Consider the following 14069-nt stretch of genomic DNA (forward strand, 5'->3'; position numbering starts at 1 on the left):
ATAGCTTCCATACAAACTGAACACATAGTTACTGAAAGAAATGCACCTGTGAAGGGTATATTAGCTTCAGTGCAGCCTAAGTTAATGTTTTTTCTTGTTTCAACAAATTTTTTCTTATATAAAAAATTAAATATTTAAATTTAATATTTTTTTTTAGAATTTTCATTGTAACAGACGTACACTATTAACAAAACAATTTGGAAATTTTTGGAAAAAAAAATATTTTAAACTCGACCATTGCGACGGCATTTCCAGTGACCCATCGGAAAAAAGTTGCACCCGTGTTGGCAGGATAACTCCATACAGTATCATCTAAAGTGAAAAGTACGTGTTTTAGTTAAAACCTTAACTTAGACCTTCGACGAAGAAAAAAAAACTAAAAATTGAATTTTTGGCAGACATTTTTACAACAAAATTAAGATTTCGCGACATTTTTTTTTCAAATAGTTGTAATTAAAAAAAATCCTTTGTTCAAGTCTTTAAGAATTGTATCTCAAAGACCTGTATAAAATTTCATGAAGATCGGTTGAGTCGCGAGAAATGTCGCCAACCGACTTCAAAAACACAGTTTCGAGAAAAACGCGTTTAAAGACGACACACTAGCTAGCTCCGATTTCACAAGTTCTCAAGGCTGTATCTCTAAAACTATTATTCAGATAAACTTGAAAATTTAGTACAATATTCTATGTGTTGAAGAATTAAATAAGACAATAAAAAATTTGATTTCTTGAAACCGTAAACCCATTTAAGTCCCTATTTTCCCACGGCTGTTGAGTTTTGTCAGAAAATGCAAAAAATAACCCCAAAACACTAAAACCTGCTTATTTCCAGCTGTTACTACGAAATAACAAATCGCCTGAGTTTTCTAAAGGGTTTCATCATACAATGATTTTCAACTGCACTGTAGCTCTAATAAATACTCTTCACAGATGCATTTCTGATAGCACAAATATTATAATACTTTATCTTTATTAAATTTGATCGAGCAGTTTGTATGACAATTATAAGTCATAGCAATCCGATTTGAACAATTTGTTCGAAAATTGTAGCGTTACCTTGGATAATAAGTTCTGTCAAATATTTTGTCAAATAAAAAAGTTTTTTACACAAGGACTTGAGTTTGATAGTAGAGAACCGATATCATTGGTACTAGTTCCGTACCAAATTAGCAGTTCTCACGACAGTCGGGTCTACTTAGCACCATTCCCCGAAATTTCTTCAGGAATGTTTCCTGTGCTTACAACAACAACAAATTATCAATTTATTGAGAAGAAAAGAACGTGTGAAAAAGTTTGAATTCAAATATGAAAAACTGAAGATTAAATCGCATATATGTATATAGATAGAAATGTCCTAGATAAAATCTTAAGTCTTTAGCGAGGCATCCAGAGAGATGTTTTGTAATCAGAGCTGATTTTCAAGAGAGCTCAATATGTTCATTAGATATGTGGTGTACGTTAGTATCTACTTAAATTGGGGCTCTATATTCGCATACTAACTTTCGCACTCGAATTTTAGTCACTCCTACATGTCCAACCACAGACATCAGTCAGTTTTTATAATTCGAGGGGCAAAAAGTGTGTCAATCCATTAGTAAGAGTCCAACTACATATCGTCACATAAAATGCAAAATAACTTTTCATAAGTTTACAGGTGAAGGAAAAGCGATAAAATATAAACCATACACATGGAAACAAAATTTGAGTATTGGTTATAAAATGGTTATATATTGCTAATAAATTTGTTATATATGAGTAATATATTGGTTATATCTCACATCGGAAGCTGAAAATTTTATGCTACATATATTTAATATTATGTAGTGAATCGTAAGTAACTATACTATAAAAAACTCAACTTTTTTTTTTTTTTGATGATACGTTGTTCTGCATTTTATGTGACGATATTTAAGAAGAGTTAATTATACTATGTATGCTTCCGATTATTATTACCACTCACAAGAAACAATATCGCTATATGTATCGCTTGCTTCTTGTATCTCTTGCTCCTTGTAATAGCCTCATAGTTACCACTTTGGTAGAATCGTATTAATACTGCCATAAGTAGTGTGAAAATCAAGCTGGTTTTCATAATTGTTGCAGTTTAGGCAGAACTTTTTATGTTTTCTCTTTGAAAAATAGTATCCCTCATATTCATTTCCTATTCCAATGGTAATAATGTTTAGAGATTTCGTTAATTAGAAGTTCTCAATTTCTACACATTTTTCTCTTAATGCGATTTGCCAATATCCACTAAATCCAAATGAAGTAAACTCGTTTAAAATGTTCGATCAAGATTTGCTTTCGAAACCGGCTAGATTCATGTGATTTTCATAAACTACAATATTTTCCAACTGGCCTCCCACAAAATGTGCTTGTTTGTATGTATGTATGTTTTTGCACCTAAATAATGTAAATAATGTAAACGATTTGTTTTACTAGAAACATGTTGCAGTGAATAATGTTATTTACCGTCGGCATATAAAATGAAATGACTGCAAAAAATCTCAAATATTTAAGTAAAGTCCGAAAGAAAAAATATTTTAAAACTGCAAACGAAAACGCAAAAGCAAAAGTGGCGTCTAACGCGCCAAAATCAAGCAATCGGCAAGTGAAATCTGAGGTGAACTGAAATGAAAAGCTTCACGGCACAACAAGTGCAGATGTGAAAGGAAATAAAGCAAAAACGCAGTGCAGAAGAGCGTGCAATCTAATCAAAATTTGTAATTTGTGTTAAGCAAACAAAAAATTTGTTTTGACTGCGAGCGCGAGCAGCAACAACAATCAACAGCAACAGCAAAAGCAACCAACAAAAATCAAGAAAAAATATAAAATAAATAAAGCAACGAAATTTTGTGAGAAATTTGCCTTGCAAATTATCGCTGCAAAGTGCTTAATCGTTAACGGGAAAACACAATAAGAATTGTTAAGTGTTTGGAATTTGTTGACAGCCAAATTGCAGTTGGCCCGTGCACTAATTGGCCGCATCGCATATTTATTGCAAACTGCAAGTGAAAATCGCAAATCGGTTAAAAGTAAAGCCGAGTTAGAATTTGCTGAAGAATTTATGGCTTATATGGCTCGGCTAGTTTGTGTAGTGTGTGTGTGAATATTTCGGTGAATATTTTGTTAAAACTACGAAACAGATGCAGTGTAATCATAAATAGTGCTACATAATTGGTGAGTTGCAGAAAATCGATATTTTACTAATGGCAAAACGCCTGCGGCTCTTAATTGCCTTGCTAAATATGCAGAGCTTTAAAATGCTTAAGAAATTTGCTTATCTTTTATAGTTTCCTTATTACTGCAGCAATTTGGCATTTTTGCTAATATTATAAGATATATAAATAGATGTAAATATAATATGCATGCGTATATATTTCTTTGCAGAGTAAATATATAATAAATTAATCCTTTCTCAATTTTGTTAAATATTATTTATTTGAAAAAAAGAAGAAAATTTAACCTAAAATGAAAGCTAGAATTATATTTATTTAAATTAAAACTAAAAATTAAAATTTAAAACAAAGTTAATATTAAAATTAAACTGAAAATTAGAAACTAAAAATTGAAACCAAAATAAACATTAAAATTAACAAGTTAGTAAGGGCTAAGCTTGGATCTAATTGAACATTTCATACTCTTATAACTTACAAGGATTAAGGCGGAGGTAATACTTTCAGGTACATAAGTCTTGTTATCCATTTTAGGAGTAAATATGCACCTTTATTAGAGAAACACGCTATCCCAATTTTATTAAGGTAGCTCATATATTAGTCGATATTGGATATAAATAGGCTAAGGGAGTTATTGGATACAACCCATTGTCAACACATAGACATACTATTATCAGAAAAGGATTTTCTCCGAATTTCAATTTTATATTTCACACATCGATCGATATTTTCGGTCAACAAATAGGCACTGGAGTCCACTTATTCGGTACCTAAAGGTTCGAACAGCCTTGACTCGATTTAGACAATTTTTAGTTGAATAATTCAAGGCACTATTTGCGTAAAGTCTTATTTCGTTATATTTGATGTGTATACTGGGAAGTGAAAGGATCAAATAAAGAAATTTAAAGTTGTTTTTATGGAAGTAGATGTGGTTGTAGATCGATTTCCTTCATGAGAATGAGATGTTATGTATTTATGTAATAATTTGTCCAAAAGCGGTTCAGTAGGTCCACAGATATTTGATTTTTCCTAAATGTAGGCAGTGACTTACCCATCGTCAAATTTGTTCCGCAAAAATTTGGGTGATATAGTTTTATTAGTTTGGAATCTATACATTAAATTTATTTCGGGTGGCTCTACGCTCATTTTTTACTTATTTAATCTGGTTTTTCACTTACAGCTTTCACGATACAAACTAACAGAATTGTATAAACAAAATACTGACGAATGACTTAGTTCGTCAATCTGAAATTGTTCAATAATTTCGGAACTATTTTGTCGAATTAATCGCTTTAGAAAGATCGTAGTAGCCAAAAGTATATAAATTCTTAAAAATTAGACAGTAAATAATTTTATTTTTAAATCATTTTTGGCAAATTCTGGCATTGTCCAAATCAACGCCTTACAAGACACTATGAACTTCCTCGCGCTCTTTGATTTTGGCAATTTAATTTGTACAATATTCACTTTATTGTTGTGGTCGCCGTCAGCCGCCGTTGTATTTTAATCATGAAATGTAATTATTAACAAATTTATTATCGACTTTCCTGACTATCAAAACCTAGATGTGTAATTAAAAGACTCTATAAAGTATATACCTGTATCAATGATCGCCGTGAACGTCTGAATGAACGTCTGTCTGTATATATGTATGTGAAGTATTGTTTTAGTTTTTAAGATCCTGTTATGAAATTTTCTCCACAAGAAGCTGCTCGTTTGTTGGAAATATCTTCTTTATTGGAACGACAAGAAGATCAGTCCAGCTTATCATCTAAATATTGTCATTAATTCTCAATAGGACTTAAATCAGGGCTGTGGGCAGGTCATGGTTAAGAGCTCTATCGATTTTTGATCGAAATATTCATTCGCTATCCGACTTGTATGTTTGGGGTCATTGTCCTGCTGATATATAAAGTTATCTTGTAAGCCCATTTTTTTGAGCTGCGGGCTCTAAACATGAACTCAGCATCTGTACCAAGAACTCTCCCGTAATTTTTCTTTGTATAAAGGACTGGTCCGAGAACGCTTCCTTGAGGTACACCAGCTTTGATGTATGTTATGGTAGAGGTTTCATCATTTACTTTGACATAATATGATCTATTAGCGAGATACGACTTAAGAATTAAATAAATTGGTGATGGGAAGATTTTTTTCATTTTATATAACAGACCATGGTGCCAAACTTTATCAAATGCTTGTTGTTTTCCAAAAACACAGCAGAACAATATTCTTTTCTTTCAAAAGAGTCAACAACGAAATTTACAACTCGATAGCATTGTTCAGGTGCGCCATGATGTCGACGAAAACCAAATTGATGTTCAAGAATTATGTTATTTTCTTTGAGTATTGGCGAAATTCTACGTAAAAATATTCTCTCAAATATTTTTGAGAACAGCGCCAGTAGACTGATAGGTCTATACGAGGTTATCACGTTTTCTGGTTTGTTGGGCTTGGGAACCACCACAATTTCTGCACATGCCACAAACAGAAAACGTATTTATTGCTACATATGCTGACGACACTGCTATACTGGCAACAAATCCATCTCCAATTGAAGCTTCCAACTTAGTCCAGAAACAACTGAATGAGATACAGTCCTGGCTAGATCGTTGGAAAATAAAGGTCAATACAAATAAATCTGTACACGTGGTATTCACTTTAAGGCGAAAAGACTGTCTTCCTTGCCGCATATATGGTAGTATGATTCCGAAACTTGACAGCGTCAAATACTTAGGCTTGCATTTGGACAAGCGCCTAACATGGAAATCTCATATTCAAGCCAAAAATAAACAATTAAAAATGAAAACTAAAAAACTGTATTGGTTGCTTGGACCTAAATCAACTCTATATCTCGAGACTAAACTCCTATTATATAAAGCTTTATTAAAGCCAATATGGACTTATGGCATTCAGCTTTGGGGCACAGCCTCGATTTCAAATATAGAAATATTGCAAAGATATCAGTCTAAAACTTTAAGACTAATTACAAATGCTCCTTGGTACATCACGAATAAAGCCATACACTCGGATCTAAATATTCCTTTTATAAAAAATGAAATTAAAAGGTTCAGTACGGCATACTTACGCAGAATTAGTTATCATGAAAACTTATTGGCAATTATGCTATTAGATGAAACCAATGAAATCATTCGACTTAAAAGGCATCATGTACTAGATCTACCCTTTAGAAGTTAATTAATATTAAATTAAGTTAAACAAAATGTAAATGTACCTATGTACATACATAAGTATATTATTATTGGCCTCACTGGAGATCAATAATACAAGTCAAATTTCTATAGTTAACTAATTTGCTTATTGTTCTACGAATAGATTGCAAATATATGTATTCAATAAAAAAAAAAATTCTTTAAGCGTTACCAGGCTTGATAAACCACTGCACCTAAAGCAACCCCAAACTAAAACATTTTCATCTCCAAACTTGCTTTGGATGCGCTTACTTTGGAGCCTCTCATTACTATTTTGCCAAATTTTTCTCTTCTTTTCGTATTTCTTAATTCGAATTTGATCTCGCCATTCTGAATTACTTTTTAAAATTTTGCGACATTTGGTAGCACTTTTTGGCAATTCCAATCACACCTTCAAGTTCTTTTTGCTGATGAAAGGGTTCTTGATCTTGTTGTGGCTGGAATAACTATCTTTTTGGATTCTCCACTGAATTGTTCGCTTAAAAATATTAATTTGAAGGCTCCACTGTATAAATCGAGCTGAAACAGTCGGGTCTTTCTTCATTTTTCTTCAGGCATTCTTTAGTCCACTATTTTTCTTGTAATTTTTTATCACCTTTCGGATTGTAGCCTTGCTCCTAGAATATATTTTTGTGATGTTGTAGTATTCCAATTTATTTACATAATCCTGAATAATCATTTTTCTTAAGTCAACGCTTATTTTTGTAGATCATTAAATAAAATCGTAATAAGTTTTGACTAAAACAACTTACTGAGATTAAAATGAAAGAACCTTAGCTTTCTCAAGTTTATCAAAAAAGCTTCATTCTGCAAGCGCAATAAAATCTAGATATAAAAGATAAGTATTATACCGTTATTATTTGCTAGCTTGCAGAATGTACTAATAGCATATGCAATTTTTCAAGTTTTGAACACTTAGAAGAAATATTCGAAGAGAAATAAAAAATGTGGTGGGGAATCCATAGTTTTGTCGCATATTACATATACATACTTAAATCCGTCGAGAGACAGTAAAAAGGAGAAAATCTAAACTTAACTTGCTATTTTATGTAATTAAATCTTCCGCTTCCCAAATCGTATTTAACCATAACAATAGTTTTGTAAAATATTTTTCTCATATCTATTGCGTTCTTATTCTCGAATATTTTGTTACTGTTCACCTAGCCTTTACAACCTAATTAATCACGTACTTCCCTACACGTGTTAATAATAAATAAATATTTATTGTGTTGTAAACATGTTTACCCCTATATCCCGTATTCAATCAAAATCTCACAAACGAAAGCACCGCCCACTCGAGTAATAGTTTGATGGCTCACCGTGCAACGCTCAAAGTTTAATCACTGAAACAATTTGCAAAATTAAATTGCGCAACCTTGCATATTTATGGGCATGCACTCGCTGCTATATATATATATATATAGATTTTTATATCCATATATAATATTTTTATATATTTATGTATATACATATTTATCGAATTTCACTATATATATGTATATAAATATATATAATAATACCCTTAGGCTCACAAATGCCATGTGCGGCTTTGAATTTGTGGATATTTTATAATAAATTACTGATAAGTTCTCTTGCTCCACGTCACTCATCCGCTCTTTCTCTGTCACTCACTCTCCATTGTAAATATAGAAATATATGCAGTTATATACAGTTTCGTATATAAAAATAAACATATATATATATTATATATAAACAGAGTCATATAGAAGTGCGCTTGCATTTTTTAGCATTTGTTGCTGATAACTGGGAGATTCTATAAAAAGAGGCTTTCTGTAAATTGAGTTCTCAATTTTTTATCAAGCAATTCATTTAGTCTGGCAAAACCAAACAAAAAAATCCAAAAACGTTAGCTTCAGTTGCACTAAAGATAAAATACCCTTTAAGAAATAAATTTGTTTCCATACAAGAACTTGATTTTGTTCGTTCAGTTTGTTTGGCAGCTAAAAGCTATACTTGCCCGATCTAAAAAAAATTTACGGAGCTTATAGCGTTGCCTAGGACAATATTTTTCGTCAAATGTTGTTAAGAATTTTGTCAAATAATTAAGTTTTCATATAAAGACGTGAGAGTGAACGTTCTCTTTGTATGGAAGCTATATATTAATGTGGATGAAATCGGCGGTTTCGACAAATAAGCAATTCTTTTTGGGAAGGAAGAGGAAAAATGTAAAATTTCAGAAGAATAACTAAAAACTTAGGAACTGTAGTATAAACAGACAGTTAGACAGACAAACGGACATGGTTAAAGCGAATCAGCTCACCACACTGATCAGCTATATTACATAACATCGCCTAAAATGCTAAATAACGTATCATCAAAACAATCGAAATTGAGTTTTTTATTGCTTACGATTCACTTTATCATATAACATACATATAAGTATGTAGCATAAAATTTTCAGCTTCCGCTGTCAGATATAACCTACATATAACCAATATACATATAACCATTTTATAAACAAAACTCAAATTTTGTTTCAATATGAGTGGTTTCTACCAAATTATTTTTCCTTCGCTTGTAATCTTTTGAAAAGTGGTGTTACGTTATTTTGCATTTTATGTGACGATATATGTATACATACATACATATGTACTACATATATAACAGGATCTTCGACGTTACCTTGTGGGTGTTACAAATTGTCTGGAAAACTTAATATAACTTGTGCAGGGTATAACAAATGTCAAGTGCTTGCTGTAGAAGTAACGGCAAGCAATGATATGCATAAATAAATGCAAGAGAGGAATATTTTGTTAGGAAAAAGTGCCGCTTTTAATGATTGGACCTAAATAATAAAATTAATAAAAGAAAATATATAATGTCTGTACAGTTTTATTTGACTTTAGCTTATACATTTATACATATAAAACTACAATAATTTATCATTTACATTTATCGAATAAATTTGTCGGTTTCTTTTACATTTATTGAGAACAGTCGGTAGCATATTTTAAATTTAGATTATGGAGTAGATGGGTATATCCCCACCTAAAATGCAAAACAACGTATAATCAAAAAAGTCGAAATTGAGCTTTTTATTGCTCACCATTCAATACATCATATTGCATATATGTAGCATGAAATTTTCAGCTTCCGCGGTCAGATATAACCAATACATAAGTAATATATAACCATTTTATAACCAATATATAACCATTTTATAACTCAAATTGTGTTTCAATACGAGTGGTTTCTTCATATCGTTTTTCTTCCGTCTGTAAACTTATGAAAAGTGATGTTACGTTATTTCGCATTTTAGGTAACGATATGTATGTCATCAACGCCGAGACTTACATAAATGCCTAACCTAATACATAACCTAACAATTGTATATGTGTACATACTGAAGCCGTATACAGTAAAAAGTCTTTAATATAAATACATTCAAATACAAACGTATTTGTGTGTATATATGCTCATAAAATCACACATATATCTTTGTAAAATCTAATTTCGTAAGTGATTTGGGCAAACACAAGACATTCGACCTTAAAAGTAAATAAACTTAGTAACCGAGCATAGAAGATGAAATCAACTAGAAGATGTAGATCTCCGTAAGAATAACAATAGTGCAAAGGAAAACTGAAAATTAATAGCTCTGAGCTGACAAACGGAACATAGGTACTGATTACGAAAATATTAGAGCACACGTAGGCAGTGACGAATGACAGGCGTAATAAAAAAGAGAAAAGAAAAAGAGAATGGACAGCTGTTTAAGTGACCCAACTGACCCGGCGCTGGCTGAGCGAACGTACATATTACGGCATGCCTGACAGCAGAGGGCGTAAGCATGACGAGGAGCAAGGTGGCTAAGCGCAAGCTGGAAATGTAAATGTAATTTAAAACAATGCGAAGAAATACATATGTTTGTTGTTTTATACAACAACAAAGCGTATAAAAGCTTTTTCGCCTAACGGTTAGCTATAAGAGCGAAAATTAATCAAGTTATGTGCAAGGTAAAACATAAAATTTCTTAAGAATCACGGAAATCACTATCGTCTGGGTATCTGGGAGGATGAATTTCAGCATCAAACTCTGCTGCAGCTTTGGTGTTCACACCCATGGTCACAGCCAGGCCTGCGATTATAACTGCATCAGTTACGACTCTGCGCGGATTACAGTATGCCTCACGCGCTCTTTCCATTGCGATCAGATTCTCGCCACCACGTGCCTTTATGTTTTCTTCAGCCTGTCTTATAAATTGACGGGCATTAAAGAGTTCCCGTAGACTAAAGTGTATGCGATGTGATATATATGCCAAACGATCAGAGCGCGTTTGACGTTCTTTTTTAATGTATTGCTTCTTTTGACGACTATACATTTTTCTTTTCAAGCAGTCCGCAGTGGGGTCATTATCATCCGGATCTGAGAGATCATTTATTTCAGCATCCGCTAAGTAGTTGTCGTCATTAACACTTTCATTTAGTTCACTAACCGCAAAGGAGTCTTCGGCATTATCAGTTTCTATATTTTCATTTTCCACATTATCATTTTCCACATTGTCATTTTCCACATTATCATTTTCCACATTATCACTTTCCACATTATCATTTTCCGCAGAGCCGTCTTCGTCATTATCACTGTCTGCATTATCACGCTCCGCATTATGCCTTTCCGCATTAACAGGCAAACTTATTTTGAATCTTTTTGGCTCGTTCTCAGTTTGTGCTAATTGCCTTTGACAAAACATTGCCTCACGTTGTTTGTACTTTACTGCTGTCTCTACCATATGCCGATGAATGAGGTAATCCACCTGCTCCCTTGTATAATCATAGTCTAACTCCGACGATGATGTTTCGCCAATGTCATCTTCAATCTCATGTAAAACTTTTCGCATAAAATGCGTGCGTGGTTCATCCAATTCATCTTCGATTGTTCTATACGGCGGATAAATGTGATCCATTATATTTGTAATGTGTTGTGTTACACTGCTATGAAAGCACTGACTATTGTAAGCATACACGAAAGAAGAATGCTTTCAGAAGAAAGCTTTTAGATTGAAAGAAATGGCGATAAGAATGCTAGAGAATGAGAGACATAACATTGACAATTGGGCAAAAGGTACGTAATGGGAGTCACCTGACATGTACTTAGTACTAAAAGGGGCTCAAAAAAGGAAGTAAAGTGTTTTCGTGTCTTTGCATTGTTTCCATATTCCATTTGCCACTTTTTGCGTACTCTTTCGATATGTAGAATGAAAATATATTTACGATATTTAGCAAAATTTTGAAAGTTGTAAAAATTAGTTTTTGGTTTGCAGCAGAGGCACTTTTTGTAAATAATTTGTGATTTTTAAACATCAGTTGTTTTATTCCCCGCTCATTGAAAGCCGCATACTTCTAGCATCCTGATGGCAACACTATTTCATTTGTCGACACAGAAAGATGACGAACAAAATGGGAGTGTTGGATGGACAACGTTTAACATTGGTACATAACTAATAATATATTTGAGAATGTGCTTTTTACATTACGCCCCATTTTGGGTTAGTGTATCCACACATCTTTCATTAAGATTACATTTTAGAAAGAACTGATTTTTCTACATTTTTCACACATTTTTCTAATCCACAAACCAAAAGAATGATTGAAAACAAAGTCTAAAATCCCCTACTACCTCCAATGTTTGGAAAATACTAAACAATGAGAGGAACTCTATTTGCTGGTAACCCTATTAGGATTTTAATAAGTGAATTAGAAACAAGTAAGGAAGGGCTAAGTTCGGGTGTCACCGAACATTTTATACTCTCGCATGATAAAGTGATAATCGAGATTTCATTATCCGTCATTTACATATTTTTCAAATACCGTATTTGTGTAAAGTTTTATTGCGCTATCATCATTGGTTCCTAATGTATATATTCGTATTATACAGAAAATGCATCAGATGGAATTGAAAATAGCGTTATATCGGAAGAAGGCGTGGCTGTAAACCGATTTCACCCATATTTCGTACATATCATCAGGGTGTTAAGAAAATATTATATACCGAATTTCATTGAAATCGGTATAGTTCCTGAGATATGGTTTTGGTCCATAAGTGGGCGACGCCACGCCCATTCTCAAATTTAAAAAAAAGCCTGGGTGCAGCTTCCTTCTGCCATTTCTTCCGTAAAATTTAGTGTTTCTGACGTTTTTTGTTAGTCGGTTAACGCACTTTTAGTGATTTTCAACATAATCTTTGTGTGGGAGGTGGGCGTGGTTATTATCCGATTTCTTCTATTTTTGAACTGTATATGGAAATGCCTGAAGGAAACGACCTCATACAGTTTGGTTGACATAGCTATGTTAGTTTCCGAGATATGTACAAAAAACTTAGTAGGTGCGGGGCCACGCCCACTTTTCCAAAAAAATTACATCCAAATATGCCGCTCCCTAATGCGATCCTTTGTGCCAAATTTCACTTTAATATCTTTATTTATCTTAGTTATGACACTTTATAGGTTTTCGGTTTCCGCCATTTTGTGGGCGTGGCAGTGGCCGATTTTGCCCATCTTTGAACTTAACCTTCTTATGGAGCCAAGAAATACGTGTACCAAGTTTCATCATGATATCTCAATTTTTACTCAAGTTACAGCTTGCACGGACAGACGGACGGACGGACAACTCTATTCGTCACCCTGATCACTTTGGTATATATAACCCCATATCTGACTCTTTTAGTTTTAGGACTTACAAACAACCGTTATGAGAACAAAACTATAATACTCTCCTTAGCAACTTTGTTGCGAGAGTATAAAAAGAGAGTTGTAAGTTCTCTTACAAGAATAATAGAGACAGAGATTGCGCCAAGGCTTTACCGTCACTGTGTGTTAGTTTAGGCTGTGATGTTATTGAACACTTATAGGATTACAAATTTGCATCGATAGAGTCACATAGGTGCAATATTTCTTCCATCATTCCTCGTTCTCGTATACATATGTAAATCTTAAGGCAGAACGAGCTTAAGATTTCTATATAATACATGTATTTTAAACGTACTCAAAAGAATAAATTCTGACAAAAATAAGGAACTGACCAAAAAAATGTTAACTTCAACAGCAGTGAAGCTGTAATATCCTTCACAAATAAATAAGTTTTCTTTAAGGGGTTACATGGGTTTCCTCGGGGCAAATCAGCCTTTTTTTAATTTTTTTATCATAAAAAAATTAAGTATTTTAAAACCTGTGTAAAATTTCATAAAGATCGGTTTAGTATTTCCCGAGAAATCTTTCCAGCCGACTTCAAAATTACAGTAAAGTGAACCGAAAGGTTTATAATAATATTAAATATACTTGTGCTAGGGGAACTATTGAACTGATCTACCATATTTTTAGCAACAGGAAACATTACACTGGTCTACAGTGCTTTGTTGCCGAAGAGGTGAGACCGATTTTTTATATATTTGCATTAGTAAATTTTTAAATATTTTTTTTTTATTTTGCATTACAAAAATTAGAAAACGTGTAACAAAATATTTTGTTTTGAAAAAAGGATACATTGAAATAAATGGATAGAAGTATCGAAAACTCATACCATATCTTAATTTAATAGCATTTCCTCTGTAAACTTCGAATTTACAATGTCTTTTTAAGGATAAGTAATAATCTGCCATCAACCTTGATACCTTACTAAATTACTGTATGCCTGTTGATCACTATAATTTTAAAAATTGTGTCTAGATGT

The 14069-nt window shown here is 32.8% G+C and overlaps 1 protein-coding gene across 1 annotated transcript in view; it reads left to right on the forward strand.

The window, feature by feature from the left end:
- LOC126759229 (uncharacterized) overlaps positions 1-14069 on the forward strand; it is a 237392-nt gene that overhangs the window by 10123 nt on the left and 213200 nt on the right. Inside the window, exon 2 of the mRNA XM_050473936.1 lies at positions 2442-3179. The gene's annotated coding sequence lies outside the window, so the exon portion shown is untranslated. The remainder of the gene's footprint in view (positions 1-2441; positions 3180-14069) is intronic.

The sequence above is a fragment of the Bactrocera neohumeralis genome, chromosome 5 (genome assembly GCF_024586455.1).
Source record: "Bactrocera neohumeralis isolate Rockhampton chromosome 5, APGP_CSIRO_Bneo_wtdbg2-racon-allhic-juicebox.fasta_v2, whole genome shotgun sequence".
Taxonomy (NCBI): domain Eukaryota; kingdom Metazoa; phylum Arthropoda; class Insecta; order Diptera; family Tephritidae; genus Bactrocera; species Bactrocera neohumeralis.